This window comes from Oncorhynchus masou, chromosome 33 (genome assembly GCF_036934945.1).
Source record: "Oncorhynchus masou masou isolate Uvic2021 chromosome 33, UVic_Omas_1.1, whole genome shotgun sequence".
NCBI lineage: Eukaryota > Metazoa > Chordata > Actinopteri > Salmoniformes > Salmonidae > Oncorhynchus > Oncorhynchus masou.
This window is the reverse complement of record NC_088244.1, coordinates 3,981,987-3,988,709: the sequence shown is the minus strand read 5'-3', so window position 1 is coordinate 3,988,709 and position 6,723 is coordinate 3,981,987.

Below are 6,723 nucleotides of genomic sequence, written 5' to 3'. Positions count from 1 at the left end.
TCTCTGGCAGGTAACATTTTAACCCCCTCTGTCTGGCAGGTAACATTTTAACCCCTCTCTCTGGCAGGTAACATTTTAACCCCCTCTCTCTGGCAGGTAACATTTTAACCCCCTCTCTCTGGCAGGTAACATTTTAACCCCTTCTCTCTGGCAGGTAACATTTTAACCCCCTCTGTCTGGCAGGTAACATTTTAACCCCCTCTCTCTGACAGGTAACATTTTAACCCCTTCTCTCTGGCAGGTAACATTTTAACCCCCTCTGTCTGGCAGGTAACATTTTAACCCCCTCTCTCTGGCAGGTAACATTTTAACCCCCTTTCTCTGGCAGGTAACATTTTAACCCCCTCTCTCTGGCAGGTAACATTTTAACCCCCTTTCTCTGGCAGGTAACATTTTAACCCCTCTCTCTGGCAGGTAACATTTTAACCCCCTCTCTCTGGCAGGTAACATTTTAACCCCCTCTCTCTGGCAGGTAACATTTTAACCCCCTCTCTCTGGCAGGTAACATTTTAACCCCCCCCCCACCACCACCACACACACTCTTGCAGGTAACATATTAACCCCTCTCTCTTGCAGGTAACATACAGTGGGGCAAAAAAGTATTTAGTCAGCCACCAATTGTGCAAGTTCTCCCACTTAAAAAGATGAGAGAGGCCTGTAATTTTCATCATAGTTTATCATTGTTTTGCTGGATGTGTGACACAACTTCACAAGTCCTATTTATGATATCATTTACAAAGATTTATACTTTTTTATTTTTATTATTATTTTGTTTTTATCAATTAATATATTTGAGTTTAACCACAACACTAGGAAGAGTCTTGGTGGTTCCAAACTTCTTCTATTTAAGAATGATGGAGGCCACTGTGTTCTTGGGAACCTTCAATGCTGCAGAAATGTTTTGGTACCCTTCCCCAGATCTGTGCCTCGACACAATCCTGTCTCGGCGCTCTACCGACAAGTCCTTCGACCTCATGGTATGGTTTTTGCTCTGACATGCACTGTCAACTGTGGGACTTTATATAGACAGGTGTGTTCCTTTCCAAATCATGTCCAATCAATCAAATTTACCACAGGTGAACTTCAATCAAGTTGTAGAAACATCTCAAGGATGATCAATGGAAACAGGATGCACCTGAGCTCAATATCAAGTCTCATAGCAAAGGGTCTGAATACTTATGTAAATAAGGTTTTATTTTTTTTAAATATACATTTGCAAACATTTCTAAAAACCAATGTTAGCTTAGTCATTGTGGGGTGTTGTGTGTAAATTTATGAGGAATAAATTAATGTAATCCATTTTAGTATAAGGCTGTAACGTAACAAAATGTGAAAAAAGGGGAAGGGGTCTGTACGTATTATGTACTGTTCCATTTGTACTCACAAACATTGAGTAGTTTTTTAAGGAACAATGCAATTTGTGGCCTGACGGACACCCTGTCTGAAAATAAAGGTCATTATGAATAAACATCTACGGTTGGTTTCCCGAACATGGAACAAGGCTAGTCCTTGACAAAAAATTACATTTGATAGAGAGTTTATATTCAGCATTCGTTTTAGTCCAGGACAAGGCTAAATCTGTGTGTGGGAAACTCTACAGTATTGACTACATTAAGAGTGGCTGAGAGAGTGAAGGGACCAGACAGTGTGAAAGGACAGGAAGGGGATCAGATAGTGTGAAAGGACAGGTAGGTGAACAGACAGTGTGAAGGGACGGGAAGCAGCCCCTCTAGTCCTTCCCACCAGCAGCCCATCTAGTACTTCCCACCAGCAGCCGCTCTAATCCTTCCCACCAGCAGCCCCTCTAGTCCTTCCCACCAGCAGCCCCTCTAGTCCTTCCCACGAGCAGCCCCTCCAGTCCTTCCCACCAGCATCCCCTCTAGTCCTTCCCACCAGCACCCCCTCTCGTCCTTCCCACCAGCAGCCCCTCTAGACCTTCCCACCAGCAGCCCCTCTAGTCCTTCCCACCAGCAGCCCCTCTCGTCCTTCCCACCAGCAGCCCCTCTCGTCCTTCCCACCAGCAGCCCCTCTAGACCTTCCCACCAGCAGCCCTAATAGACCTTCCCACCAGCAGCCCCTCTAGACCTTCCCACCAGCAGCCCCTATAGACCTTCCCACCAGCATCCCCTCTAGACCTTCCCACCAGCAGCCCCAATAGACCTTCCCACCAGCAGCCCCTATAGACCTTCCCACCAGCAGCCCCTCTAGTCCTTCCCACCAGCAGCACATCTAGTCCTTCCCACCAGCAGCCCCTCTAGTCCTTCCCTCCAGCAGTCCCTCTAGTCCTTCCCACCAGCAGCACATCTAGTCCTTCCCACCAGCAGCCCCTCTAGTCCTTCCCACGAGCAGCCCCTCTAGTCCTTCCCACGAGCAGCCCCTCTAGTCCTTCCCACCAGCAGCCCCTCTAGTCCTTCCCACGAGCAGCCCCTCTAGTCCTTCCCACCAGCAGCCCCTCTAGTCCTTCCCACGAGCAGCCCCTCTAGTCCTTCCCACCAGCAGCCCCTCTAGTCCTTCCCACCAGCAGCCCCTCTAGTCCTTCCCACGAGCAGCCCCTCTAGTCCTTCCCACCAGCAGCCCCATATAGTCCTTCCCACCAGCAGCCCCTCTAGTCCTTCCCACCAGCAGCCCCTCTAGTCCATCCCACCAGCAGCCCCTCTAGTCCATCCCACCGGCAGCACCATATAGTTCTTCCCACCAGTAGCCCATCTAGTCGTTCCCACCAGCAGCCCCAACTTGTCCTTGGTTAGGCCCCTTCCCACCAGCAGCCCCTCTAGTCCTTCCCACCAGCAGCCCCATCTAGTCCTTCCCAACAGCAGCCCCTCAAGTCCTTCCAACCAGCAGCCTCTCTAGTCCTTCCCACCAGCAGCCCCATCTAGTCCTTCCTAGCAGTAGCCCATCTAGTCCTTCCCACCAGCAGCCCCATATAGTCCTTCCCACCAGCAGCCCATCTAGTCCTTGCTTAGGCCCCTTCCCACCAGCAGCCCCATCTAGTCCTTGGTTAAGCCCCTTCCCACCAGCAGCCCATCTAGGGCTTCCCACCAGCAGCCCCTCTTGTCCTTCCCACCAGCATCCCCTCTAGTCCTTGGTTAGGCCCCTTCCCACCAGCAGCCCCTCTAGTCCTTGGTTAGGCCCCTTCCCACCAGCATCCCCTCTAGTCCTTCCCACCAGCAGCCCCTCTAGTCCTTCCCACCAGCAGCCCCATCTAGTCCTTGGTTAGGCCCCTTCCCACCAGCAGCCCCTCTAGTCCTTCCCACCAGCATCCGCTCTAGTCCTTCCCACCAGTAGCCCCTCTTGTCCATCCCACCAGCAGCCCCTCTCGTTCTTCCCACCAGCAGCCCCTCTCGTCCTTCCCACCAGCAGCCCCTCTCGTCCTTCCCACCAGCAGCCCCTCTCGTCCTTCCCACCAGCAGCCCCTCTCGTCCTTCCCACCAGCAGCCCCTCTAGTCCTTCCCACCAGCAGCCCCATATAGTCCTTCTTACCAGCAGCCCCATCTAGTCCTTGGTTAGGCCCCTTCCCACCAGCAGCCCCATATAGTCCTTCCCACCAGCAGCCCATCTAGTCCTTCCCACCAGCAGCCCCATCTAGTCCTTCCCACCAGCAGCCCATCTAGTCCTTGGTTAGGCCCGTTCCCACCAGTGGCCCGTCTAGTCCTTCCCACCAGCAGGCCCTCTAGTCCTTACATTTACATTTAAGTCATTTAGCAGACGCTCTTATCCAGAGCGACTTACAAATTGGTGAATTCACCTTCTGACATCCAGTGGAACAGCCACTTTACAATAGTGCATCTAAATCATTAAGGGGGGGGGGGGGGTGAGAAGGATTGCTTATCCTATCCTAGGTATTCCTTGAAGAGGTGGGGTTTCAGGTGTCTCCGGAAGGTGGTGATTGACTCCGCTGTCCTGGCGTCGTGAGTGAGTTTGTTCCACCATTGCGGGGCCAGAGCAGCGAACAGTTTTGACTGGGCTGAGTGGGAACTGTACTTCCTCAATGGTAGGGAGGCGAGCAGGCCAGAGGTGGATGAACGCAGTGCCCTTGCTTGGGTGTAGGGCCTGATCAGAGCCTGGAGGTACTGCGGTGCCGTTCCCCTCACAGCTCCGTAGGCAAGCACCATGGTCTTGTAGCGGATGCGAGCTTCAACTGGAAGCCAGTGGAGAGAGCGGAGGAGCGGGGTGACGTGAGAGAACTTGGGAAGGTTGAACACCAGACGGGCTGCGGCGTTCTGGATGAGTTGTAGGGGTTTAATGGCACAGGCAGGGAGCCCAGCCAACAGCGAGTTGCCACCAGCAGCCCATCTAGTCCTTCCCACCAGCAGCCCCATATAGTCCTTCCCACCAGCAGCCCCTCTAGTCCTTCCCACCAGCAGCCCCACTTGTCCTTCCCACCAGCATCCCCTCTAGTCCTTCCCACCAGCAGCCCCATCTAGTCCTTCCCAACAGCATCCCCTCTAGTCCTTCCTACCTGCAGCCCCTCTAGTACTTCCCACCAGCATCCCCTCTTGTCCTTCCCACCATCAGCCCCTCTCGTCCTTCCCACCAGCAGCCCCTCTAGTCCTTCCCACAAGCAGCCCCATCTTGTCCTTCCCACCAGCAGCCCCATCTAGTTCTTCCCAGCAGCAGCCCATCTAGTCCTTCTCACCAGCACCCCATCTTGTACTTCCCACCAGCAGCCCCAACTTGTCCTTGGTTAGGCCCCTTCCCACCAGTAGCCCATCTTGTACTTCCCACCAGCAGCCCATCTAGTCCTTGGTTAGGCCCCTTCCCACCAGTAGCCCCTCTAGTCCTTCCCACCAGCAGCCCCATCTAGTCCTTCCCAACGGCAGCCCCTCGAGTCCTTCCAACCAGCAGCCCCATATAGTCCTTCCCACCAGCAGCCGCTCTAATCCTTCCCACCAGCAGCCCCTCTAGTCCTTCCCACCAGCAGCCCCTCTAGTCCTTCCCACCAGCAGCCCCATCTAGTCCTTCCCACCAGCAGCCCCTCTAGTCCTTCCCACCAGCAGCCCCATCTAGTCCTTCCCACCAGCAGCCCCATATAGTCCTTCTTACCAGCAGCCCCATCTAGTCCTTGGTTAGGCCCCTTCCCACCAGCAGCCCCATATAGTCCTTCCCACCAGCAGCCCATCTAGTCCTTCCCACGAGCTGCCCATCTAGTCCTTCCCACCAGCAGCCCATCTAGTCCTTGGTTAGGCCCCTTCCCACCAGCAGCCCCTCTAGTCCTTCCCACCAGCAGCCCCATCTAGTCCTTCCCACCAGCAGCCCCATATAGTCCTTCTTACCAGCAGCCCCATCTAGTCCTTGGTTAGGCCCCTTCCCACCAGCAGCCCCATATAGTCCTTCCCACCAGCAGCCCATCTAGTCCTTCCCACGAGCTGCCCATCTAGTCCTTCCCACCAGCAGCCCATCTAGTCCTTGGTTAGGCCCCTTCCCACCAGCAGCCCCTCTAGTCCTTCCCACCAGCAGCCCCATCTAGTCCTTCCCAACGGCAGCCCCTCGAGTCCTTCCAACCAGCAGCCCCATCTAGTCCTTCCCACCAGCAGCCCCATATAGTCCTTCTTACCAGCAGCCCCATCTAGTCCTTGGTTAGGCCCCTTCCCACCAGCAGCCCCATATAGTCCTTCCCACCAGCAGCCCATCTAGTCCTTCCCACGAGCTGCCCATCTAGTCCTTCCCACCAGCAGCCCATCTAGTCCTTGGTTAGGCCCCTTCCCACCAGCAGCCCCTCTAGTCCTTCCCACCAGCAGCCCCATCTAGTCCTTCCCAACGGCAGCCCCTCGAGTCCTTCCCACCAGCAGCCGCTCTAATCCTTCCCACCAGCAGCCCCTCTAGTCCTTCCCACCAGCAGCCCCTCTAGTCCTTCCCACCAGCAGCTGCTCTAATCCTTCCCACCAGCAGCCCCTCTAGTCCTTCCCACCAGCAGCCCCTCTAGTCCTTCCCACCAGCAGCCCCTCTAGTCCTTCCCACCAGCAGCCCCTCTAATCCTTCCCACCAGCAGCCCCTCTAGCCCTTCCCACCAGCAGCCCATCTAGTCCTTCCCACCAGCAGCCGCTCTAATCCTTCCCACCAGCAGCCCCTCTAGCCCTTCCCACCAGCAGCCCCTCTAGTCCTTCCCACCAGCAGCCCCTCTAGTCCTTCCCACCAGCAACCCATCTAGTCCTTCCCACCAGCAGCCCATCTAGTCCTTCCCACCAGCAGCCCATCTAGTCCTTGGTTAGGCCCGTTCCCACCAGGAGCCCCATCTTGTCCTTCCCACCAGCAGCCCCTTTAGTCCTTCCCACCAGCAGCCCCTCTAGTCCTTCCCACCAGCAGCCCCTCTAGTCCTTCCCACCAGCAGCCCATCTAGTCCTTCCCACCAGCAGCCCCTCTAGTCCTTCCCACCAGCAGCCCCTCTAGTCCTTCCCACCAGTATCCCCTCTAGTCCTTCCCACCAGCAGCCCCATCTAGTCCTTGGTTAGGCCCCTTCCCACCAGTGATGGCAGGAGTTCAGTTCACTGCTCCACAGAGGGTTTGAACATTAGCTACGTAGCCGAACAGTTTGCTCCCGTTTGGTTGGTGTGGGGGACAGGTGTGGCTTGAAAGCAATGAGGGACGTACTTACAGCGTTCCCCAACACCTCCCCATTTTTCAACTGGTCATTCAGTACAGCACCGTTTCCATTCAGTCGACTGTTCCAGAGATGGGAGTTCAATTTACAAGTCCTCTGGAGCTGGGGTTGGGCCACTTCCCAGT